This window comes from Bos grunniens, chromosome 28 (assembly GCF_055505025.1).
Source record: "Bos grunniens cultivar Pamir isolate PY7600 chromosome 28, Bosgru_T2T1.0, whole genome shotgun sequence".
NCBI classification, from domain to species: domain Eukaryota; kingdom Metazoa; phylum Chordata; class Mammalia; order Artiodactyla; family Bovidae; genus Bos; species Bos grunniens.
In genome coordinates this window covers 30579576-30606819 of record NC_141192.1, presented here as the reverse complement: position 1 = coordinate 30606819, position 27244 = coordinate 30579576, and the positions used below count along the sequence as shown (strand labels likewise).

Genomic DNA, 27244 nt, shown 5'->3' with positions numbered 1-27244 from the left:
TTGGGTTTTTCTGTGAGGATGTTTATGCATGACTTTAACAGTTGAATAGTAGGCTGAGTAAAGCAGATTACTCTCTAATGTGGGAGGACCTCATCCTGTGAGTAGAAGGCCCAAATAATACAAAAAGGCTGAATAAGAGCGAACTCGAATAGCTGTTTTTTCCTGCCTTTGGAGTTGAAACCTGGGCTCTTCCTGGGTTTTAAGCCTGCTGGCATTTGGTCTTGAACTACACTATTAGCTGTCTTGGTCCTTCTTAGGCTTCCAGACTTCATCATCAGCTTGGCTGTGTTTCCAGGTGTATAGGGTGTGTGTGTGTGTGTGTGTGTGTGTGTGTGTGTGTGTAGACAGACAGCTATAAAGTGCAAGTCGTGCAGTTCTGTCCCACTCTTTGCCACCGCACGGACTGAGCCTGCCAGGCTCCTCTGTCGGTAGAATTCTCCAGGCAAGAATACTGGCGTGGGTAGCTGTTTTCTTCTCCAGGGATGTTCTTTTCTCTAAACCCAGGGATCGAACCCAGGTCTCCTGCATTGCACGCAGATTCTTTATGGTCTGAGCCACCAGGACAGCCCAGATAGACAGCTGTAATCATAGATATGAATAGATATAGCTATATTCCTATTGGTTCTGCTTTGATGGAGAAACCTGAATGGTATAAATAAGATCCTATTATTTGTCAGGCCCTGGGCTAGGAGAGAGGTTCCCCAGCTCTCTAACTTAAAAGAGAGAGTAGACTAACTTCAATGTGATAAGTGATCTAGTCGAGTTGCAAACCTACAAAGTGCTGTGAGATGAAAAGGAACACCTTAATTGCATAAGGAGTTGAGAGGGATTCACTTGAGTTGACATGATTGAGATTGTGAAAAATGACACCAGACTGAGAAAACTGAAGAAATTGAACTACTGGTGTCTGCAGCAACGTAGATATATCTCAAGGTTATAATTTTTAGTGGAATAAAAATCAGGAAAAAAGGACATATGAATATAGGTGCTATGGATATCATTAATAAAGGCCTTTGACAATGAACTTGGAAGGGACAATATTCAATATCTTACCATTCAGTGTTGCAGGAGCAATGATTACCAAGTGTATATGATGCCCTAAGAGGATATTGTTTGTTAATGTCCCCCTCCTCTCTATGACAAAAATAATTATTTTCTTCATTTGTTCTTCAGGTTAAAAACGATGGACAATTTGGAAAGAATACATTTCAGTTTTATAGACGTTATTGAAATGTAGCAAAATATTTCTTGAACTAAAACTCATTCTTAACAAAAAGTTTACATGGAAGAGTTTACACTATTTCATTGTTTTACATTTTAAACAAAAGTACTTAAGTTCTGTTTGTCTCTACGATCACTGTTCTATCATTTTATTTTGAATCCACTGTTCGAAAGTAGGAATATGTAATACTACAGAGGTGGAGATAGAAACTGCATGATGTAAGCTTGAATGATTCCGAATTGAGAATTTACTCTGAAATGACGTGCAGGTAACAAGTCTGTGTATAGTGAGCTAACTGAAGAAATAAAGTCTTTGAATGAACTTCCACAAAGAATAAATGTTCATTACAGAGAGTAACAAATATGTGCTAATTTAATGCTTAAACGTATTACTAAAATTCAACAATATTAATAGCAGTTGTTCTAGAAGAGCAGTGCTCAAACTTTTTAGTCTCAGGACTTCATTGCACTCTTATACATTTTTGAGCTCTTTGCCGTTTTTGGTTTTTTTTTTTTCTGTCTTGCCAAACGGCATGTAGGATCTCAGTTCCCCAGCCAGGGATAGAACCTAGGCTCCTTAACCACTGGACTGCCAGGGAAGTCCCCCTTTGCTTTTGTTTATGTGAATTATATCTATTGACATGGACCTTATTAGAAATGAAAACTGAGAAAAAGTGTAAATATTTTAAAAGCAAATTTTCATCTTAACTGTATATTAACATACATAGTAACATCCATAAAAAATAATTTCCCAAAATAAAGGAAAATTTAATATAAGAATGATCTCATTTTACATTTATGCAACTGGAGTCTCATAGATGCTTCTGCATCCAATCTGTTGCAATACGTCATTTTAGTTAATGTATATGAAACAAATCTAGCTTATACAAATGTGTAGTTGGAGAGGGTATTTTAATAGCCTCTTTATTTTATTTAATAATAAAAATAATGTAGTACTCTTCTTTAATACTCCACCAAAACTTGACAAAGGAATTAGTTTTTTACACATTAATTTCATGTCTCCTGAAATCACATAATTGAACTTTGCATACTGTTATATTAAAATCTGTTGGTCTTTCTTACCTTCTGAATGAATGCTTTTACTTGTGTATGACTTCATAGCATTATGCACAGGTGATTTGGAATATATTGCTAACTTCCTGGAGTTAATGCAGCTTTTCTAAATGTTGACACATTTAGTTTTTGTTTGTTTTTCGTTTTGATGCGTTTAGTTTTACAATAGCAAAAAGATCACATTTGTTAATATCACCACTGATCTCATCAGAAGAGTTTATAATCTCACAGAAGTTTTCAAGCTCATAGTGTTTCCAATGTTTGATTTGGTTTGAAAGCTCAAATATTAGGAGCAGATACTTGTTTTCCTTGAAATGCCAGACTCAGTTCATTTTCGAGAAACATGGCTGCTGAATCACCAGGTCTGATTAACTATAGTCTTTCAGTTGTCTTTTCAAGTCAAAATGGTATTTTCATTTAAAAGTGGATAAATCAGATCACAATTCAAATAAGCACCATTGAGACAGCAGAAATGCTTTGTTTTCCATTTCATTACAGAAAAAAGATGAGTGCTCAAGGGTCAAGATCTAGTAAAATGTTTACTGTTTCATTAGGGCTGTTTTTTCAGTGAGGCTGGGTTTTTTGTTGTCGTTGTTAATTGTGTTTAGTGGTGAAGAAGACAATGTTCCAGTTCAGTCTGTGATATTGCCCTGACTGGTGCTGAGGAGTGAGCAGTTTTACTCGCCATTGCTTCTGGATCATCAGTGCACATAGTTAACACAGTGAGAAGGCAAATAATGTTTTATACTATTAGGACAATTGTTTACCCCATAGAGTCTCTGAAAGGATCTTAGGCTACTTGAGGTCTGTGGACATTAACAAATCTGTTTGTTTGTTTTTTTGGATGAGTAGTTCGTTGACATTGTTTGAAATTTCTAGTCATGGTAATACAGTATAGAATGACTTTCAGTCAGTTTAATTATTGCTTTTGCATTCTCTACAAACAGTACACCATTTTATTGTGTGTACCCAGGGCATACTTTCCCACTGCCCTGCCCGTGGCACACCACTGGATGTATGTGTGTGTATATATGTATATATATGGAGGAAATAGCAACCTACTCTGGTATTCTTGCCTGGAGAATCTCATGGACAGAGGAGCTTGGCTACTGCAGTCCATGGGATTGCAAAAAGTCAGACACAACTGAAGCAATTGAGAATGCATATACCTGCCCCCCAGCCCCCGCCTCCACACACACACACACACACACACACATTTGTGTCTATGTCTATATGGTATGGGGTTCTCAAGGCAAGGATCCTGAAGTGGTTTGCCATTCCCTTCTCCAATGGACCTCATTCTGTCAGACCTCTCCACCATGACCCATCCGTCCTGGGTGGCCCCACACGGCATGGCTTTGAGTTAGACAAGCTGTGGTCAGTGTGATCAGATTGGCTAGTTGTCTATGATTGTGGTTCCAGTCTGTCTGCCCTCTGATGCCCTCTCTCAGCGCCTACCATCTTACTTCAGCTTCTCTTAGCTTGGACATGGGGTATCTCTTCACAGCTACTCCAGCAAAGCGCAGCCACCGCTCCATACCTTGGACGTAGGGTAGCTCCTCTCGGCCACCGCCCCTGACCTTGGGCATGGGGTAGCTCCTCTCAGCTGCTCCTGTGCCATTGCTCCTGCGCCGTTGTGCAGAGTACATCATGAGAAATGCTGGGCTGGTCCCATCACTTCATGACAAATAGATGGGGAAACAGTGGAAACAGTGACAGACTTTATTTTGGGGGGCTCCAAAATCACTGCAGATGGTGATTGCAGCCATGAAATTAAAAGACACTTACTCCTTGGAAGGAAAGTTATGACCAACCTAGACAGCATATTAAAAAGCAGAGACATTACTTTGCCAACAAAGGTCTGTCTAGTCAAGACTATGGTTTTTCCAGTAGTCATGTATGGATGTGAGAGTTGGACTATAAAGAAAGCTGAACACAGAAGAATTGATGCTTTTGAACTGTGGTGTTGGAGAAGACTCTTGAGAGGCCCTTGGACTGCAAGGAGATCCAACCAGTCCATCCTAAAGTAGATCAGTCCTGGGTGTTCATTAGAAGGACTGATGCTGAACCTGAAACTCCAATTTTTGGCCACCTGTTGCGAAGAGCTGACTCATTTGAAAAGACCCTGATGTTGGGAAAGATTGAAGGCAGGAGGAGAAGGGGACAACCGAGGATGAGATAGTTGGATGGCATCACCGACTCAATGGACGTGAGTTTGGGTAAACTCTGGGAGTTGGTGATGGACAGGGAGGCCTGGCATGCTGCAGTTCATGGGGTCGTAAAGAGTCCAACACGACTGAGCGACTGAACTGAACTATATGGTATGTATTATATATGGGTTTTTTGTAAAAAAAGAATTGAGTTCTTTATTAGATGTATTTATTGCAAATATTTTCTCCCAGTCAGTGTTTTTGTCTTTTCCTTCCCTCATGGTCTTTTTTTTTTTTTCAATGTTGTCTTTTGATGAACAGAAATTTTAAAAAATAAACTTGCAATTTAGAATGGTTTTAGATTTACATAAAACTTGTAGATTTAGTACAGAGATTTCCTGTATATCTCTCACCCAGTTTCCCCCAGCATTAACATCTTAACTTCAGTTCAGTTCAGTTCAGTTGCTCAGTCATTTCCGACTCTTTGCGACCCCATGAATCACAGCACGCCAGGCCTCCCTGTCCATCACCAACTCCCGGAGTTCACCCAGACTCACGTCCATGGAGTCAATGATGCCATCAAGCCATCTCATCCTCTGTCGTCCCCTTCTCCTCCTGCCCCCAATCCCTCCCAGCATCAGAGTCTTTTCCAATGAGTCAACTCATCTCATGAGGTGGCCAAAGTACTGGAGTTTCAGCTTTAGCATCATTCCTTCCAAAGAACACCCAGGGCTGATCTCCTTCAGAATGGACTGGTTGGATCTCCTTGCAGTCCAAGGGACTCTCAAGAGTCTTCTCCAACACCACAGTTCAAAAGCATCAATTCTTCAGCGCTCAGCTTTCTTCACAGTCCAACTCTCACATCCATACATGACCACAGGAAAAACCACAGCCTTGACTAGAGGGACCTTTGTTGGCAAAGTAATGTCTCTGCTTTTGAATATGCTATCTAGGTTGGTCATAACTTTCCTTCCAAGGAGTAAGTGTCTTTTAATTTCATGGCTGCAGTCACCATCTGCAGTGATTTTGGAGCCCAAAAAAATAGTCTGACACTGTTTCCACTGTTTCCCATCTATTTCCCATGAAGTGATGGGACCGGATGCCATGATCTTCGTTTTCTGAATGTTACCATGGTGCATTTGTCACAACTAGCAAACCAACATTAATACATTACAATTAACTAAACTCTAGAATCATTTAAATTTCAATCATTTCCACTGATGTCTTTTACTCTATTTCAGAATTATATTCAGAGTACCTGATTGCATTTAGTCATCTTGTCTCCTGGTATGCTCTGTTTTGTGATAATTTCTTAGTCTTTCTATGTTTTGGATGACTGACAATTTTGAGGAATACTAATCAGATGTTTTGTAGGATGTCTTTCAATTTCTGTTTGTCTGATGTTTTTCTCATAGATTGGAGTTACAGGTTTGATGAGGAAGGTCACAAAGGTGAAATGCTCTTCTCATCACATCATACCAGGGTTATATGATGGCAACATGGTATATCCCTGGATGAGGTAGTATTTGCCAGGTTGAAATTGCTTAACTTGATGATGTATTTATCCTTTTGTGATACGTTAAGTTCTTGCTTTATATATTTCATAATGTTATGCATATAATATTGAAATTATATCTTCCTAATTAATTGAAACTTTTGTTATTACACAGTAACTATTTCTAGCAATCTTTAAAAAGTGTGTATGTTTGCTATTAATGTTGGTATACTGGTTTTTATTAGGGTTAGTGTTTTTTCCCTTAGTATATCCATCCATGTTGTCACAAATGGCAAGATTTTCTTTAATCTGTTCATCCATTGACGGATCCCTGGATTGTTTCTGTATCTTTTTATTCTTTTTTTTTTTAGTTTTTTAAATTGAGGTATAATTGACATAAAATATTCTGTTAGTTTCAGGTGTATAACGTTATATTTTTATGTGCTGCAAAATGAGTACCACAATAAGTCTGGTGAATATCTGTTAACATACATGGTTACAGTTTGGTTTTTTCTTTTTGCTTTATTCTACTGGATCTTCATTGTTTCCCAAGGGGCTTTCTCTAATTGTGAGCAGAGACTACTCTTTGTTGCAGTGTGTGGGCTTCTCGTTGTGGTGGCTTCTTTTGTTGCAGAGCGCGGGCTCTAGATGCATGGGCTTCTGTTTTTGTAGCTCATGGGCTTAGTCATCCTATGACATGTGGAATCTTCCCAGACCAGGGATCAATCCCCTGCATTGATCTGTGGACTCTCAACTACTGAACCACCAGGGAAGTCTTGGTTACAGTTTTTTTTTCTTGTGATGAGAACTTATAAGATTTATTCTCTTCAGTTCAGTTGCTCAGTCATGTCTTTGCAACCCCATGAATCGCAGCACGCCGGGCCTCCCTGTCCATCACCAACTCCCCGAGTTCACCCAGACTCACGTCCATCGAGTCGGTGATGCCATCCAGCCATCTCATCCTCTGTCGTCCCCTTCTCCTCCTGCCCCCAATCCCTCCCAGCATCAAAGTCTTTTCCAATGAGTCAACTCTTTGCATGAGGTGGCCAAAGTACTGGAGTTTCAGCTTTAGCATCATTCCTTCCAAAGAAATCCTAGGGCTGATCTCCTTCAGAATGATATAAGCTTGGTGGGTTTTAAATGTTTTTTTTTTTTTAATTATTTTTTAAAATTTCAGTTTCTTATACAAATGAAATCATACAATATTTGTCTTTCTCTGTCTGACTTATTTCACTTAGCATAATACCCTCATTCATGTTGTCACAAATGGCAAGAATTTCTCTATCCATTCATCCATTGATGGATCCCTGGATTGTTTCCATATCTTGGCTTTGTAAATAACCCTGCAATGAACATGAGAGTGCATATATCTTTTCTAGTTAATATTTTCATTTTCTTTGCATAAATACTGAGAGGTTGGATCATGTGGATCCATATCCTAGTTATTTAAAAAAATTTGAGAAACCTCCATACTGTTTTCTATAGGGGCTGCACCGATTTACATTCCCACCAACCATGCACAAGTGTTCCCTTTTCTCTATATCCTTGCCAACAATTGTTATTTCTTTTTTAGACAGAAATTCTTTAAATTTAGTGAAGTCTAATTTAATAGTCTTTTATAACTTGTGATTTTTATTCTTATTCTAAGATTACATTCCTGGCATAAATTCCACTTGGCCTTAGCGTGTACTCAGTTGTGTCCGACTCTTTGTGATCACATGGATTGTAGCCTGCCAGGCCTCTGTCTTTGGGATGCACCAGGCAAGAATACTAGAGCAGGTTGCCATTCCCTTCTCTAGGGGATCTGCGCAACTGAGACTGAACCTGTATCTCCTGTACCTCCTGTGCCGGCAGGTGAATTCTTTCCTATTGAGCCACCTGGGAAGGCTTTTTGTCATAATATATTATCATTTTAACATAAAGGAGAAAACCCCATATAATCATCTCAACAGAGGTAGAAAAAATCTTATATAAAATTTAACAAACGCTCACTAATCTAGTGATAGAAGGAAACTCCAAGGTTATGCTAATCTTATAAAATGAGTTGGAAAATATTCCTCTTCTCTAGGCTCTGAGCGAGTTTTTTGTTTGGAATATTGGTTTTATTTTTTCTTTAAGTGTTCAGAAGAATTTACTGCAAGCTGTCTTGACTTGAAATTTTCTTTGTGGGAAGGTTTTTGCTTAAGGATGTGTATCATTGATTTTTAATTTCATTCAGACTTTCTATTTCTTTTTAAAAAATTTTTATTTATCTTACTGAAGGATAGTTGATTTACAATGTTGTACTAATCCCTGCTGTACAACAGTGACTCAGTTATGTATAGTGTAGACGTTTTCTTTTTATATTTTTTGCATTATTGTTTATCACAGGATTACTGAATATGGTTCCCTGTGCTGTACAGTAAGACCTGTTGTTCATTCATCCTGTATGTAAACATCTGCTAATCCCAAACTCCCAGTCCATCCCTCTTCCACCCACTCCCCCTTGGCAACCACAAGGCTCTTCTGCGTGTCTGTGAGTCTGTTTATGCTTTGTAGATAGGTTCATTTGTGCTATATTTTAGATTCCGCGCATTATGATTCAGTAGAATCACACTGTATATACGCACCACATCTTTATGCATTTATCTGTCAGTGGACATCTAGGTTGTGTCCGTGTCTTGGCTACTGTGAATAGGGCTGCTATATGCATAGAAGTGCATATATCTTTTTGAATTATAGTTTTCTCCAGGTATATGCCATCCTGGGAATTTTATTTTTTTTTGGGGGGGGTTGCTATTTTAAAAGGTATTTTTTACATTCCTTTTCTGATATTTCATTATTAGTGTAAAGAAATACAGTTGATTTTTGAATGTTAATCTTGTATCCTGCTTGCTACTTTGTTGAGTTCATTTATTAGATCTAGTAGTTTTTGTGTGGAGTCCTTAGGTTTTTCTATATATAGTCATGCTATCTGCATATAGTAACAATTTCATGTATTAGATTTGGAAAGTTGCCTTTTTCAGGAATTTGTCCATTTCATCTGTATTTTCAAAACTTTATTGAGATTATAATTAATATGCCATAAACTTTGCTATTTAAAGTGTACAATTTTTAAAGTATATTCTCAAAGTTGTGCAACTATCATATAGTCTAATCTTAGAACATTTCCATCACTCCAAATAGAAATTTCATGCCTATTTGTAATCACTCTCATTTCTATCACTGGGCCCAGGTAACCACTATTTACTTTCTGCCTCCAAAGATTTGCCTTTTCAAAATATTTCATATAAATGGAATCAAATAATAAGTGATGTTTTATATAATACTTCTTTCACTTAGTATAGTATTTTTAAGGTTCATCTATATTGTAGCACGTATCAGTACTTTGTTCCTTTTTTTCCCTTTTAAAAATTCATTTTTATTTTAAAGTATAACAAACCTACAGAAAAATGCATATATTTTAGACACAGCAAAAAGTTTTTAAGTGAGTACCTCCATGAAATCACTAGACACATGAAATAGAACATTACTAGGATCCTAAAAGCCCCCTTGATGCACCATTTCCAAATTTAGCCCTTCTTTGCAAGAAACTAATATCCTTAATAATATCATGGATTAGTTTAGCCAGTTTCTGAACTTAATAAAGATGGAAATATATAGAAATGCTTTATTTTGTACCTGCTGTTAACCATTTATTTTGTTTTTTAACCATTAAGAAAATTGAAGTATAGTTAACTTAAAATGTGTTAGTTTCAGGTGCCCAGCAAAGGATTCAGTTACACATATACATGTGTATATGCTCTAAGATTCTTTTCCATTACAAGTTGCTGTTGTTTAGTTGCTAAATTGTATCTAACTCTTTGTGACCCCGTGAAGTGCTACATGCTAGACTTCCCTTTACTATCTCCCGGAGTTTGCTCAAACTCATGTCCATTGAGTCAGTGATGCTATCTAACCATCTCATCCTCTGTCTCCCCCATCTCCTCTTGCCCTCAATCATTCCCAGCATCATGGTTTTTTCAGTGAGTCAGCTTTTCGCCTCAGGTGGCCAAGGTATTGGAGCTTCAGTTTCAATGTCAGTCCTTCCAGTGAATATTCAGGGTTGATTTCATTTAGGATTCACTGGTTTGATCTCCTTGCTGTCCAAGGGACTCTCAAGAATCTTCTCCAGCACCATAAGCTATTACAACATATTGAATATAGTTCCTTGTTTCCTTATGCTATACAGTTGGTCTTATTGTTTGTTTTATATACAGTAATATCAGTTTCAGTTCAGTTCAGTTGCTCAGTCTAGTCTGGTTTTGTGATCCCATGGACTGCAGCACGCCAGTCCTCCCTGTCCATCGTCAACTCCTGGAGTTTACTCAAACTCATGTCCATTGAGTTGGTGATGCCATCCAACCATCTCATCCTCTGTCATCCCCTTCTCCTCCTGCCTTCAATCTTTCCCAGCATCAGGATCTTTTGAGATGAGTCAGTTCTTTGCATCAGGTAGCAAAAGTATTGGAGTTTCAGCTTTAGCATCAGTCCTTGCAATGAATATTCAGGACTGATTTCCTTTAGTATGGACTGGTTGGATCTCTTTGCAGTCCAACGGACTCTCAAGTGTCTTCTCCAACACCAAAGTTCAAAAGCATCAATTCTTCAGCTTTCTTTATAGTCCAACTCTCACAACCATACATGAATACAGGGAAAAAAATAGCTTTGACTAGATGGACATTTGTCGGCAAAGTAATGTCTCTGCTTTTTAATATGCTGTCTAGGTTGGTCATAACTTTTCTTCCAAGGAACAAATGTCTCTTAATTTCATGGCTTGAGTCACCATATGCAGTGATTTTGGAGCCCCCCAAAATAAAGTCTGTCATTGTTTCCACTGTTTCCCCATCTATTTGCCATGAAATGATGGGACTAGATGCCATGATCTTAATTTTCTGAATGTTGAGTTCTAAGCCAACCTTTTCACTCTCCTCTTTCACTTTCACCAAGAGGCTCTTTAGTTCTTCCTCACTTTCTGCCATAAGGGTAGTGCCATCTGCATATCTGAGGTTATTGATATTTCTCCCTGCAATCTTGATTCCAGCTTGTGCTTCATCCAGCCCAGCATTTCTCATGATGTACTCTGCATATAAGTTATATAAGCAGGGTGACAATATACAGCCTTGATGTACTCCTTTTCCTATTTGGAACCAGTCTGTTGTTCCATGTCCAGTTATAACTGTTGCTTCCTGATCTGCATACAGATTTCTCAAGAGTCAGGTCAGGGGGTCTGGTATTCCCATCTCTTTAAGAATTTTCCACAGTTTGTTGTGGTCCACACAGTCAAAGGCTTTGGCATAGTCAATAAAGCAGAAGTAGATGTTTTTCTGGAACTCTCTTGCTTTTTCGATGATCCAGCATATGTTGAAAATTTGATCTCTGGTTCCTCCTCCTTTTCTAAATCCAGCTTGAACATCTGGAAGTTCACGGTTCATGTATTGTTAAAGCCTGGCTTGGAGAATTTTGAGCATTACTTTACTAGCGTGTGAGATATGTGTAGTTGTGCGGTAGTTTGAGCATTCTTTGGCATTGCCTTTCTTTGGAATTGAAATGAAAACTGACCTTTTCTAGTCCTGTAGCCACTGCCAAGTTTTCCGAATTTGCTGGCATACTGAGTGCAGCATGTTCACAACATCATCTTGCAGGATTTGAAATAGATCAGCTGGAATTCCATCACCTCCACTAGCTTTGTTCGTAGTGATGCTTGCTAAGGCCCACTTGACTTCACATTCCAGGATGTCTGGCTCTAGGTGAGTGATCACACCATCGTGATTATCTGGATCATGAAGATCTTTTTTGTCCAGTTCTTCTGTGTATTCTTGCCACCTCTTCTTAATATCTTCTGCTTCTGTTAGGTCCATACCATTTCTGTCCTTTATTGAGCCCATCTTTGCATGAAATGTTCCCTTGGTATCTCTAATTTTCTTGAAGAGATCTCTAGGCTTTCCCATTCTATTGTTTTCCTCTATTTCTTTGCACTGATCATTGAGGAAGGCTTTCTTATATCTCCTTGCTATTCTTTGGAAATCTGGATTCAAATGGGTATGTCTTTCGTTTTTCCCTTTGCCTTTCACTTCTCTTCTATTCACAGCTATTTGTAAGGCCTCCTCAGACAACCATTTTGCCTTTTTGCATTTCTTTCCCTTGGGTATGGTCTTGATCCCTGCCTCCTGTACAATTTACAAACCTCTGTCCATAGTTCTTCAGGCACTCTGTCTATCAGATCTAATCCCTTGAATCTAATTCTCATTTCCACTGTATAATTGTAAGGCATTTGATTTAGGTCATACCTGAATGATCTAGTGGTTTTCACTACTTCTTCAATTTCAGTCTGAATTTGGCAATAAGGAGTTCATGATCTGAGCCACAGTCAGCTCCTGGTCTTGACCATCTGGTGATGTCCATGTGTAGAGTCTTCTCTTGTGTTGTTGGAAGAGGGTGTTTGCTATAAATAGTGCGTTCTCTTGGCAAAACTCTATTAGCTTTGCCCTGCTTCATTCTGTACTCCAGGGCCAAATTTGCCTATTACTCCAGGTGTTTCTTGACTTCCTACTCTTGCATTCCAGTCCCCTATAATGAAAAGGACATCTTTTGGGGGTGTTAGTTCTAGAAGGTCTTGTATGTCTTCAGAGAACCGTTCAGTTTCAGCTTCTTCAGCATTACGGTCAGGGCATAGACTTGGATTACTGTGGTATTGAGTGGTTTGCCTTGGAAAAGAACAGAGATCATTTTGTTGTTTTTGAGATTGCATCCAAGTACTGCATTTTGGACTCTCTTTTTGACTGTGATGGCTAGTCCATTTCTTCTAAGGGATTCTTGCCCACAGTAGTAGATATAATGGTCATCTATTGCAGTTAAATTCGCCCATTCCAGTCCATTTTAGTTTTCGGTTCAGTTCAGTTCAGTTGCTCAGTCATGTCCGACTCTTTGCGACCCCATGAATCGCAGCACACCAGGCTTCCCTGTCCATCACCAATTCCCGGAGTTCACTCAGACTCACGTCCATCGAGTCGGTGATGCCATCCAGCCATCTCATCCTCTGTCGTCCCCTTCTTCTCCTGCCCCCAATCCCTCCCAGCATCAATGAGTCAACTCTTCTCGTGAGGTGGCCAAAGTACTGGAGTTTCAGCTTTAGCATTATTCCTTCCAAAGAACACCCAGGACTGATCTCCTCTAGAATGGAGTGGTTGGGTCTCCTTGCAGTCCAAGGGACTCTGAAGAGTCTTCTCTAACACCACAGTTCAAAAGCATCAATTCTTGCCTTCTTCACAGTCCAATTCTCACATCTATACATGACCACTGGAAAAACCATAGCCTTGACTAGATGGACCTTTGTTGGCAAAGTAATGTCTCTGCTTTTCAATATGCTGTCTAGGTTGGTCATAACTTTCCTTCCAAGGAGTAAGCGTCTTTTAATTTCATGGCTGCAGTCACCATCTGCAGTGATTTTGGAGCCCCAAAGTTGTCAGTTTAGTAATCCCAAATATCTAATTTATCAACTCTGTATTTTTTTAAAGATTTTACTTTTTAGAGAAGTTTTAGTTTCACAACATAATTGAGAGGAAGATAGTTTTCTCATATATCTCCTGCTCCCATACATGGATAGTCTCCCTGTATTATCAGCGTTACTCACCAGAATGGTAATTTGGTGTGTTGTACCATTGTACTTTTGTACATTGTACAATGTTACCAGGGATGGACCTATATTGACACATAATCACCCAGAGTTATCCATCCTTTATAGGTTCACTTTTGCTGCTGTACATTCTCTGGGTTTGGACACATGTATACTGACAGATGGTTGGATAGCATTACCGACTGAATAAACATAAACTTGAGCAAACTCTGGGAGATAGTGGAGGACAGGGAATCCTGGCATGCTGCAGTCCAAGGGGTTGCAAAAAGCTGGACATGACTTAGCAACTGAACAACAGCAACATATTGACATATATCCATCATTATAAAATCATACAGAGAATTTTCATTGCTCTAAAAATCTGCTTTTTCCTTTTTAATTGCTGAATGTTGTTTCATTATAGATATATACTACATTTTATTTATCCATTGACTCGCTGGTAGACAGTTAGATTGTTTTCACTTTTTGGCTGTTATGAATTTGCTGCTATGAACAAATTTAAGTACTAGTTTTTGCATAAAACATTAATTTCTCTTGTGTTGATACCTGGGAATGGAACTGCTGAGTCATTTAGAAACTCTGTGTTTAACGTTTTGTGAAACTGTTTTCAAAAGTGGCTGATATCATTTTATATTGCTGCTAGCAATATATAATGGCTCTAATTTCTCAGCAATTTTGTCCAACTTGTTTTGTTGTTATTATTTTGTTTTAGCAATCCTAACATTTGTGAAATGGTATCTCATTGCAGTTTTGATTGTGTTTACATGATGACTAATGATGTTGAGCTTCTTTTTTATGTTTATTGACTATGTGCATGTTCTTCTTTGGAGAAATGTCTGTTGAAATCTTTTCCCTATTTTCTTTTTCTAATTTCTCAAAGTGAATTTATTAGATCTCTTGGTTGCATATGATAGAAGCCACTTGTGAAGCACAGGAAAGACTGAACACAAACCCTGGGTACTATAAAATACCCTGGAAATTCTCTATCCTCTGTTTATATCTCCTTCTCAGTTGCCTCATTCTTATCACTTATCAAGGTCTGGCCTTCTATTTTCATGCCACACGGCAGAACACAGTTATTGCTAATTATTCTTAAGTTGCCTCTCTTCATTTTAAAAGAGCAATCAGATGTTTCTTAGTCATAGTCTAATTTTTCCATGAAAAGATTCTAATTGTCACAACTGGGATTATGTACCCATCTCAAGACCAAATAAATAACTGTGGCCAAAAGAGTGGTAAAAAATGATAGAATCTGGGACATTTGTGGGTAACTATCATCTTCTAGCACACAGGCCATTGAGCAAAGAATGTTTTTTCTTTTTTTTCATTTTTAAAGAATTGGAGGGGGAAAAAGTGAACAAAGAAGAATATGTGATACGGACATATGTGGCCAGATCTAAAATATTCTCTGATCCTTGAAAGAAAAATGTTACACATTTCTGATCTAGGCAGAGGGGAAAATTTTCTCCAAAAGAAGGATGTGACAACCTGATCTGGCATTCTAAGAGAAGTGGCAGACCAACAGCTCTATAGAATATTAACAAATGACCCCGTGTTCAATATGCTTGGGAAGCCAGATGAAAAATTTAAAAGGACTTCTGTATTGAAGGATTTCTCATAGTATTTGATATGCTAGAAAACATTGTGAATCTTCAAGAGCAAGAAAACAGTGTCTTTTGTTTCTCAAACTTATTTGAGCATATTTCCTCCCGCCTCCAAAGAAGTACCATTTCCTGGAGCACACTTTGGGAAGACTTTTACATATGAACGCTCACATTTAACTAATATATTAGGACTTTATTTCCAGTCTTCCTTGAAACTGAGTTCAAGAATGACTGTATGCCGGGCTTGTGGTGCTATGTCTAATGGAGGCACACAATGAATGAAACAGATTCTGTCTTTAGGGAGTTTTTAGTCCAGTGAGGGAAATCAACTGGAAAAAAAGCCCAAGCTTTAAAAAGGATACGAAGAATGCTATAAAGCATAACATACTGAATCAAGAAACGCAGCGCAGGGACTCCTCCTTGGCCTTCTGGGACAGCCACGGGGACCTCAAGGAAGGCTTTCTTTCACGAAGCATGATGACTGAACCTTTACGGTCAGCCAGCAGGAGCTGACTAGGGGAAAAGGGAGAAAAAAGGTGAACTTCTGCATAGAAGCCAATGGAGGGGGGGCACTGTGGGTCATTCTGAGCATAATTGAGTAAGACTCAGTGATTGATGGATGTAGGAGATGAGAGAAGAGAGGGGACAGAAGATAACTCAAGACTATGAGATGGACAGGTTGGTGGGGACCCATAGTTAATTCAGTTTGGGGTCTGTAAGTTTTTATTTGTCTCACAGACTATCCTACTGGAGGTGTCCTGAAAGGCTCCAAGGAGTGATCTGGGCTGGAGATATGGATGAAAGGAGTCATTATCATACAGAAGGTAGGTGAAACTATTTGCTTATTTTTAAAATTAGGTTACTTTTCTTCTCAATATTGAGTTGTAAGGTTTGTTTTCAGGATACAAGCCCCTTACCAGATAGAGTTTTGTTTCTTCCACTGTGTGAATTTTCTTTCATTTTCTTTAATGGTATTGTTTGAAGCCCAGAACCATATTTCTGTGGTTTCTATGTGTCTGGCTAATGCTGTTTCTATTATCTACTGTATAATTCTGTGTAATTTTGAAATTTAAGGAGGTTTTAGTTCCTTTAACCGTCACATGGCAAAATGTTTGCTACTGCCTCCTGGATTCCTGCTAAGAGCTCTGATTTTTTTGCTCCTCTACTCTGTGTTTTGTGGACAGAAACGTGGGAAGTAATTTTATATTAGAGTTTTATAGTCCACCTTAGCTTTTTGCTGGGACAGGAACAACTTTAAAGTCATAGCTGTTGGTATGCGGATTCTGCCCAGATCTGTGCATCCAGTATGACTGTTCATCAAAATCGGTTGGGTAGTCTCAAAAGTGCTAATCCAAGGCCGCAGCCAAAACCAGTTTAATCAGAACCTCCGGGGTGTGGAGGGGGGTAACCCAAGCATCAGTGACTTTGAAAGGTATCCAGATAAGTTCAATATTTAAAGTTGAGAATCATGGTGATTCGAGTCCCCTGCTGGAATTCATTTCATTGATTCATTAGTTCAACAAATATTATTTGAAAGCTGGCTCTACCCTAGACACACTGGCAGTCAGGTGCTGAGTATTTAGTGATCAGTAAGGAAAATAATCTCTGCTCGAAATCTAGCCGGGAAAGATAGACACTGAACAAAACACTGTGTAAGTGAGTATTTAATTGCTCTTGTGACCTCAGTGTCTAGTAGGTATCTCCATTCAGATTCCCTCAAGTTAATTATGTCAAAAACTGAACTCTTAATCATGTCATCCTCCTATAGTTTTTACGTGGTTAATGGCAACTTCAGTCATCCAAACCTTGATGTTTGCCTTCCTCCTTTAAGCTTCTCATCTAATCGATACATAGGCACCCGGTTTCTGCCTACGCATAACGTCCTGTTTCTACTCTTTCCTTTCAGATTCCATTGTTAGTGTTTCAGGCCAGGTCCTCCTCACCTCTTGCCTAGATGACTGTAGTTATCGGTAACTGGTGTCCCTCACTCTGGATTGGTTCACCTCCAATCCAGTCTCCATAATCCTGTCTGAAATGATTGTTCAAGAAGGCAAATGTTTCATGATCCCTCAAGATTTGTTAGATAAAATCCAAACCCTCCAGGATCTGCCAGTTTTTCTAGTTTTATCTCCAACATAACATGCACTCTCCTCCTATGGGAAGTGTTTTGGTTATCTATTGCTACCTAACAGATCATCTCAGAACTTAGTGGCATAAAACAACAACCATTTATGACCTAAGCTCTCTAGAACATCACTTCTACTGCTTTTTATTGATTAGGCAAGTCAGGAAGGCCCATCCAGAGGAGGGGAATTAGACCCCACCTCTCACTAGGATGAGTAAGAAAGAATGTGTGTGTCTCTAATCTGCCACACCAAGTAGACCACGTCTGTTGAACCATAGGTATGTATTTTTCTAATACCATTCCATTTGCATCTTTTGCAGTTCCTCAGCTTGGCAGATTTGTGCTCTTCTAGGCTTGAATATGGTGTCACAAATCCTGTCTTGAGTAAGAGTGCAACTGTGTGCTGTTTATCTGTGACTTAGCATTTACTGAATTCCCTAAAAAGGAATAAACCAAGCCCTGGCTGATGGACTGGGAACCATCCAAGCAGAGTTGATCATTCTCTCTTCTGTGCAGTGACTGTGTATTGTATTTTTGCCTACATAATTTATATACAATTACATTTATGTAATTATAATTCTGCAATTATTTATATATATGGTTGCTTGGCTACTAAATTGACCTCCTCATAGTCTCTGACTTTATCTAAATTCTCTCAGCTGCAGGTGGCTGAAATCAGTATAAGGGAAAAGAAAACTGTGCATGCTGGGGAGGGCAGGATTTATGGGCTCAAGATCATGAAAGGGATTTTTAAAAAGGGAGGGGTGGTGCTGGTATTTGACGTGACTGGATCCGAGTGGCACACAGTTCCCAGTGGTCTCCCTCTTAGCCTCCTTCCACTCCTTCTCCCTCCCTTTACTTCAGTCTCTGTAATGGCTTCCTTGCCTCCTACTGCAGACAGTGTTCTTCCACATGATGGACAATTTAGCCATGATGGTACTGGGTTTCCAGAAAGGTGTCCCCAGAGACAAATGGCAGTCTTTTCTATTTGTCCCCAATAAAAATTCCTCTGACTGAGGACAGGGGCGTGGTGCCCTGTTGTCAGCCAGCCCTGTGGCTCTGGGGGAGGGCTTATCTGATATCAGAAAAGTGATGGGGCATTGTCCCAGGTCAAAAACCATAGGCTTCATTATCTTTGTCTCTGTTACCCCATTCCTCTCCTAAGTTACTGGCACACAGCAGGAGCTTCCTAAATGTTTATTGAAGGAAATGAATGAATGATGAGTCTTTGCCTTGAAATGTCCCCCTCTTCACACAGAAGTCCTGACCCTATGATATTCTATCTCAGACATTCTTCACTGACTAGAATTCGGAGATTTTGCTGTTTAACTACTTCATGATCACTCTGTGTGAGCCTACCTTAAAGGTACTGACATGTGAAAGTATGATTAAAATGCTAAATCCCTAGGCTTTTTGGTTTCATCCTCAGTCTGGACTAGGTCAAGAAAGGTTTAGTAAGCATGGGTATCCTCATGAAAGATCTTTCAGGAAATCAAAGAGCTTGCAGGTGAGTTAGTGCTGAGATGCAGATTTGAGTCTCAGCAGTTCCTCATTCCAATAGCATGGGCTAACCTTGAAAGCTTCATTAGTTTCTATGGACCTTACCCCTTAATGCAGTGGTCAATCCATAATTCTTCCCAAAAGGTGGTCAGTGAGCAACTAGCTTTGTGAAGACTTTTCCTGAGATTGTTCATTCACATTCACTGTGTTCATAGGGGTGGGAGAATTTCAAATAGCCTCCATCATTTCGTTCTCACTAGAGATCATTTCTTTTGTCATCAGTGAGAAGAAATAGAATCTTATGGAGAAAGAGAAAGAAAGGCTAAATGATTTCCACAGCTCTCATACCTCCCAGAGTAATTCTGAGCCCATCGGTTAGGGCCCAGTTTTAGGACAGTTGCCTGTGGTCAATAATTGTTCAGACATAGAAAAAACAACATGTAATTCTCTCCTTTTCTAAGAAACACTGACTACTGGACTGTCACCTAATGGGTCCCTGATTCATTCAAGACACTAGGAGAGTGATAAACAAATGGCCTTTTTTTTTTTTTTTCTAGAGGACACAATCAAACTGAAAAACAAATACATGGAAACAAATTGTTTCAGTTTATGATAAATGTTGTGTTTCTTACAATGTGTTAAATGTGATAGGATTTAGGACAGACTAGGGATGCAATGGCAACCCACTCCAGTACTCTTGCCTGGAAAATCCCATGGACAGAGGGGCCTGGTAGGCTGCAGTCCATGGGGTTGCTAGGAGTCGGACACGACTGAGTGACTTCACTTTCACTTTCATGCATTGGAGAAGGAAATGGCAACCCACTCCAGTGTTCTCGCCTGGAGAATCCCAGGGACGGGGAGCGTGGGGGGCTGCCATCTATGGGGTCGCACAGAGTCGGACATGACTGAAGTGACTTAGCAACAGCAGCAGCAGGGATGCTGCCAGAGAAGGCTCTCTGAAGAGGTAACATTTGAGCAGGAATTTGAATGAGAAGGAGCAGTTGATTATGTGAGGATCCATGGAAGAAGGAGCGCAAATGCCAGAGATAGTGAACGTGATGTATTTGAGAGTCTGGCTGAACTTGACTTGGGCCTGGAGTGTATTGAGCTAGGGGGAGAAGGTAGGCAGAGGCCAGACCATGACAGACCCTGCGGACCAGGCAGGGGCTTTATATTTTATTTTAATTGCAGTGAAAGATATTAAGCAGGTAAATTGTGTGATTTGCAGAGTGTTATTTATTTGTACTGTCCAGTATTGTTACCACTAACTCTAAGTGGCTACTCATGTTTAAATTAAAATTTAATTCTGCAGTTGAACCAGACAGATTTAAATAGCTACATGTGGCTAATGGCAACCATATTGGACAATGTAGACATAGAATTTTTTTAGCACCGCAGAAAGTTCTGCTGGACACTATTATTATAGAGCGTGCAAGCAGGGAGACCAGTTGGAAGCCTATTGTTCTGGTTCAAGTGAGAAATGAGCGGCTGTCATAGTAGAGATGGTGAGAAGTAGTTGGACTTCGGGTAGAATGTGAAGGTAAGGACAAACATGACTTGCTGATGAATTTTTCATGAGGGAAGAAAGGAAAGAGATGAGTTAGTTATGTTTGCAGTTCGACTTTGGGGAGGTGGAAGGATTAGAAATGTTTACATATAGAAGAAATAAGTCTCTGTCAGCTCAATGGTATAGAACTCATCATTTACCTGTGAAAGAGCAAGAAACTTTAAAAATAACTGAGATACAGTCATGACCAAAAAACTTTCTGCAGGAGTTGGTGGGGAGCTCTTAGGTTTAGGGACTTGTAAATATCTGTGATTGACAGACAGGTCAGTGGGGTCTGTCACTAAAAGGTGGTGGGAATCATTCTGAGAAAATTTTGATCACTGCTGAATCAGGCACATGGATTCCCCACCAATCTCATTTTTTTTTTTTTGGAAGATTTATTTATTTATTTGGCTTGGTGGGTCTTCATTGCTACGCAGGATTTTTCTAGTTGAGCAAGTGGGGGCTACTCTATAATTGCAGTGCACAGGCTTCTCACTGCGGGGGTTTCCTTGTTGCGGCACACAGGCTTTAGAGCGCGGGCTCAGCAGTTGTGCTGCATGGACTTGGTTGTATCCACGGTATGTGGAATTTTCCCAGACCAGGGATCGAATCCGTGTCCCTTGCACTGCAAAGTGGGCGCTTAACCACCGGACCACCAAGGAAGCCCCCTTGAAATCATTTCTGATTTCACAGAGAAGGTTATCTTTTCCAAGTCTCCTCCAAGGAAACGATTTTCTTTGCCATTAAAAAAATTTTACTTTTTCTCAAGTTGACAAGTTCATCCTGATTCTTTAGATCATCAGCAGGAAAGACTTGGGCACTGGGAGGCCGATTGTGCACTTTGGTGGGAAGTTAGTAATCGGAAAACTGTAGGAGAAAATCTTCCACTGTCGCTTGCTGCTGTTCAGGAAGGGGTTTATTGGTGGAGAATAGGCAGGTTCTGGAGAAGCGTTCACAGGGTCGAGTCTTAAATGCCCAATTGACTTCCTAAGGACTCTGCATATTGGACAAACCATTTGCCATCTCTTATCCTTCATTTCCTCATCTATGCAATGAGATTAGAAATTGTCTGTTCTGGCTTCCTTATATAACTATTATGAGCTTTAAATTAGATGAAGATAATGATAACACCACTTGCTATTAAATACTTACTGTGCTCCGGGTGCTGTGCTAAGCAGTGTGATGGAGCTAAGACAGATGTTGTGCTACACTTAGTGGTTCAAAGTAACAAACATTTTATTTGTACTCATCATTCTCTGAGTCAGCCGTTTGGGTTTGGTTCATCCTGATGGTTTTTCTGCCTTTCTTGCCTATGGTTGTGTATGTGACTACAAATTATCTGTCCACGCTAATGGCCTGATTGTCCCCTCTCAAATGTCTGGCACTTGGTGGGAGCTGTTAGCTGGGGGGTCTAAGGGGGCCTCAACTGGGACAGCTTGTGTCTCCTCTGTTGATCTTTCATCCTCTAGTAGACTAGACTGGGCTTCTTCACATGGGAATTTCAGGGAAGAACTCCAAGAGGTGAGAGCAAAAGCTTTAAGGCTGGTTAAGTTCTAGGCTTAGAAGTCCCAACATCACTTCCACCACATTCTATTGGTCAAAGCAAGTTACAGGTGCAACCCAGATCCAAGGGCAGGGAGATAAACTACATTTTTATGAGAGGAGTGGAAAATCACATTGCAAGTGGGCACATATGTGCCCTGGGATAGGTTATCCTGGTCATTTTTGTGAACAATTTTTGTGCCTAGCAGTGTATAACCTCATCTAATATGAACAACAACCTGTTATCCTCACTGGATAACACTCTGAGGCACAATGAAGTCGAATAGCTTGCTCAAAGTCATATAGTCATTAACTGTCTAAGTTGGGATATGAACCCAGGCAGCCTGGGTTCTAGAGGCCATACTCTGTTTTTATGGTCTTCAAAATGGAAATCACCTTATGATAGAGATTACTTGCATTTGTTATGTTCAGTTCTCTCATTCTGGGGCACTTCCTACCTCTTGCAGTTTAAGTGGGGCCATAGAATTGGTTCTGGGCCAATGGAGACATGTAACAGCAGGTGTAAATTCCTTATTCTCTGTAATCCCCTCCCTCCATAAGGGTTGAAATGGTGGAACTCTAAGATAGAAGCAGACTTGACTACTGAGCTACCATTCAAATGGAAGCTTCCCTGTAGAGCTGCCAGATCTTTAGCAAAAAAGAAAGAAAATGGCATGTGCTAATAAGCAACTGAGAGTTGAGGATTTGTTATTATAGTGAAGCCAGTTCTCTCTTGATTAATACAAACTTAAGAGTATTTTTTTACTTAAAAATGAAGCCTTCTACTTAAAAGTGAAGCCATAATCTTATAAAATTTTAATTAATCAGGAAATAATAAAGAAGAATTTAAAAATCACTTCAAATCCTATAATCCAGGGTCAACAATTTAAATATTTCAGTGACTATCATTCCAGCTAATTCTTTGAGTATAAGAATGTACGCAAAATTCATGTACATAAGGTCACTCTCTCCAGATTTCCTGGTAGCCTCCTTTTGTCATCAAACAATATAATTTCAGAATTGTTCTTAGTCAAGTAAACGGAGAGCTACATAGGAAGCTCTTTGACATAGATGTTATATAAAAGGAAGGTTTTTTAAGAACATACCAAAAAAAAAAGGGTTAAGAATATGGGTTCTCCATCTGAGTGCTTGAATTCAAATCCTCACTCCACCACAGACTTTGAGAAAGTTACTTAATCTTTTTCTGCCTCTATTTCTTCAGCTGTAAAAGGGGATAATAATAGTACTTATTCAGAGTGAAGATTAAGTAAAATAAGGTTTGTGAAACACTTTGTGTGGTACCAGGCCTGTAGTAACACTTAATAACTTAATAAATGTTAGCTATGATACCAGGGTAGCAAATTTACACATTCTACCAGATGTCCAAGAAAGTGTAGCTTCCTTACTTCCTATATGAGATCTTTCATAACCACTTGCTAGGCAGCAGAGGGCTGCTCTAGGCGGGTGGAAAAAACTACGTTATCTTTTGGTTTTAAAAGGCTTCCCAGGAAATACTTAGAGGTCCATCTTAGTAATGGGGGCACTTGGCTCCTGCCCTTATTTTTTCCAAAGATGGTGTAAAGAAAACCTGTCTTCCTCTCTTTTACTCTCACATCACTTCTGACAAAAGATGTGTGTGGACATTCCCCACCCCCCACACATATTTCCCCACACACAAGCAATTCTCTGCAGCATCATCTGGGGGTCCTACAATTTAATTCTATCATCATCAACCTGGAGACAGCGTCACATCCTCCAGGTTAAGCCTCCACTAGACGGCTCCTACCTTACTTTCGAAGCCAATCGCCAAGTCTATGTTATCCCCTGTATTTCTGATCCATCTACTATAAATCAGAGGTTACTATGACTCCCTGTTTGGGTTTCATTAATTTGCAGGAGTGGCTCACAGGAACCAGGAAAAGAGTTTAGTTAGTGTTTACCAGTTTATTATAAAAGGATATGATGAAGGCTACAGGTGAACATTCAGATGGGAGAGAAGCACGCATAGGCCGAGGTGTGTGGGAAGTACACCCTTCTGGCCTGCCACTCTCCCAGCACTTTCTAGGGTTCACCAACTTGGTAGCTCTCCAAATCCCATGCTTTTGAGATTTTTATGGAGGCTTCATTGTGTAAGTGTGATCGATCATTAACTCCATTTCCAGCCCTGGAGAATGGGGATTAGGACTGAAAATTCCAAGCTTCTAATCATAGCTTGGTCTTTCTGGTGACTGGCCTCTATTCAAGGACCCACTTAAAGTCACCTCAGTAGAACAAAAAACACTGCTGTCACCCAGAAAATTCCCAGGGGATTTAGGAGCCCTGTGTCAAGGAGGTGGGGTTAGAGATCAAATATTAGAAGAAAAGACACTCCTAATACTCTTAGCACTTAGGAGATTACAAAGGTTTGGGGAGCCCTGTGCCAGAAACTGGTAATATATAAATTTTCTATTATCTCATAGATGGTTTCTCTGTGTAGGGGAAAAGCTTATGAGGTTTCCTGGTGATAGGGCACGTTTACATGTTCTCTGTCTTAACTTGTCTTGCCATGGGATGGATGGTTTGGTCTGAATGGCATTCAGTACAGGAAAACTAGTTTCATTCGATCTTTTGGTGAACAGGGGGATCCGCTGCTGCTGTGCCACCTGTCACTGAGGGTCTCTTCCCAACTCCAGGCCTTGGCCAGTCCTGTGATCCTCCCAGTCTCTCTCCAGACCCTCACCGGGGCACAGGGGAAATTTCTGCGCACACCATGGGCCAGACCGTAGGGAGCAAAGAGCACTGCCTGTCCTCCTTTGCCCAGCCCCTCACCAGAGATTGACAGGATCCCCTGAACATATGCCTCATTCCAGGATTCCACATGGGCAGTGGGTAAAAAACTACTCTGATTTTGGCCTTTTATTCAAAGCTGTGTAATAATCCTCTGCCCTGTTTGTCAAGGTCAGTTCATGGGTCACATAGCTTACTTTCCCTCCCCTCCCCAACCATGCCTAACCGTGATCTCCAGGTTCTGATTGGAGCAGACTTTCTCCTTCATCTTCTTGTCTAGAGGGCTTTGCTTTTACCACTAAGCCTCATTGCTCAACTTTAATGACAGAGAGGAAAAGTCTGCATGAGAACAAAACTACGTGGCTCTTAATATGAGGGCAACAAGTCAATTAGGAACTAGAGTTAGCTATGAATACAAATACATTCATTTAATCTCAGATGTTGATTCATAGCAGTGTATGATCATTATTATTATCAGCATGTAGGAAGTGCTTAGTTCTTCCTCAGTGCCCCTCTGCCTTTCTCGTGGATTACATTGCCCACCAGATTCAGGAGTTTGTAGCAGTTAAAAGGCAGTTGGAAGACAGTCCACCTGCCATTTGCCTACCATGCAGGCAATGAGCATCTTCCCGTATGGGCTCTTCAACACCCACCCACGTGGTCCAAGACACAAGCTGCAGATGCTCTGGCAACTGGGGCCAGGCACCTCTGGGTGGCTGCTTTGCTTGGGAATAACACATTAAAAATTTCTTCTTAATTGTGTTTTTAGTCCCAAGATACAAAATTAAATTTCTTCTCTTTCCATTGTCTATTTAACTGACCCAGAATCTCTCTCTGATTGTCCATTCTACACATTGCCTACAAATGACCATGAAGGTTATGTTAGTGGCAGAGGCGTAATTAACACTCTCAACCAGCTAAGTGCTAACCTTACATAGATTGAGTTAAAAAAACTTGTCTAGGTGTGAGGGCAGAAGCTGCCACTAAGACCTCTCCTAACTATGTGCTAAGGCCTCAAACATCACACTTTCGCATTTATTTGTTTGAATTAAGACATGGATTTTGTATTCAGTGGATTTATCAGGCCATATAGGAACTCAGGAGTGAATCCTACTTTTAGTCAGCACTCCAGGAAGTTAATATGATCAACTTCAATTCTTTCCTGATGACTGTATTATTTAAAAACAAAACTTTATTCATTTGCTTTCTCTTTACGGTTAAATGATCTCAAATGAGTCTAGTTAAGGAGAATTCATGTGTATTTCTTGAAGCAGTGGTCAGAAAGATCCAACAAAGTGCTTTGGCATTTTTGAGCTCGTTTCCCTGACTTCATTGTATCTCAAGTTTTGCCAAAATGAAAAATTAAGGCCTGTACCTTGGAGCAGAACTCTAGAACTGGAGCATGACTCATGCTTCATTTAAAAATGCTCCATGTTTTCATTTAAGACAAGAAGGCCGTTCTAGAAATTGATGTATGCCTGCCCTCACACATTAATTAAGCACAAGGGTGGGAGTGCGTGGGCAGCACAGTTGGAACTTGCTCCACCTCCTCCTCCCTCTGCGATCCCAGGTGAGATATGTTTTGCTGGTGTGATTCCCCACTGCTAGGACTCCTACGCCTCTCTTCAGAGACTTGCAGAAAGCTGCCTCGAGGTCCAAATTCCAAGATAAAAAGTGAAAGTGAAGTCACTCAGTTGTGTCCAACTCTTTGCGACCCTATGGACTATAGCCTACGAGGTTCCTCCATCCATGGAATTTTCCAGGCAAGAGTCCTGGAGTGGGTTGCCATTTCCTTCTCCAGGGGATCTTTCTGACCCAGGGATTGAACCTGGGTCTCCAGCATTACAAGCAGATGATTTTACCTTCTGAGCCACCAGGGAAGCAGAAAGCTGCCTCGAGGTGCAAATTCCAAGATAGGATTTATCTAATTTCTTTTGAGTTAGTGAAGACTGTATTGAGAACTAGAGTTAGACTGTTTCTAACCTCAGGAGAGCCATTTCTGCACTGTCCATGTTGATAGCGGTCATAGATACTGACTTTCCCTGGAGGAAAGTCAATATAGACAGCAGTGCTGGAGAAAGTATTTTGGCTTCAACACACATGAATGCTGATGCTGCTTTCCCACCCATAAGTTTTTCTTTCATTGTGTCTAAAGTCAGCTATTTCTTTCAAATGCTGTTGTGCCTTAGCTTTTTTGGTTACGAGGATATGAGAGATGAACGTGGTGATTGGAAAAAAATGTCAAGCTGCAATTCCAATAACCAAGTCTCATTTGGGGCTACTAGGAATACCTGTGGCATGCAGTTTGTTTAAAGCAGGGGTTTCTAAACTCATAATCCTAAGCCAAGTCTTGGATTCTTCTTGGGGTCATCAGAAAAGAGGAGGGAGTATGTGTGACTGTGTGTGTGTATGTAAGGAGGGGAACTGTTCCCCTCTGCTCTGCTCCAGTTCTCCTGGCTGGACTAGTAACCTGGATTCGAAGATTGACAGAAGACAGATAATCAAGAGAAAAAGAAACACATTTTAATTTGTGTGCGTGGAGACCTTGTAGAAATAGAACTCAG

At 40.1% G+C, this 27244-nt stretch overlaps 1 long non-coding RNA gene across 11 annotated transcripts in view; it reads left to right on the top strand.

The window, feature by feature from the left end:
- LOC147343074 (uncharacterized) overlaps positions 1–27244 on the top strand; it is a 143647-nt gene that overhangs the window by 4840 nt on the left and 111563 nt on the right. For 9 of the 11 annotated variants that reach the window (XR_015156975.1, XR_015156980.1, XR_015156976.1 and 6 more), the window contains exon 2: positions 15937–16022. This is a non-coding gene — a long non-coding RNA (uncharacterized LOC147343074). Of the gene's footprint in view, positions 1–15936; positions 16023–17478; positions 17602–27244 lie in introns of all 11 variants that reach the window. The other 2 variants (XR_015156978.1, XR_015156981.1) reach the window with 1 other exon arrangement.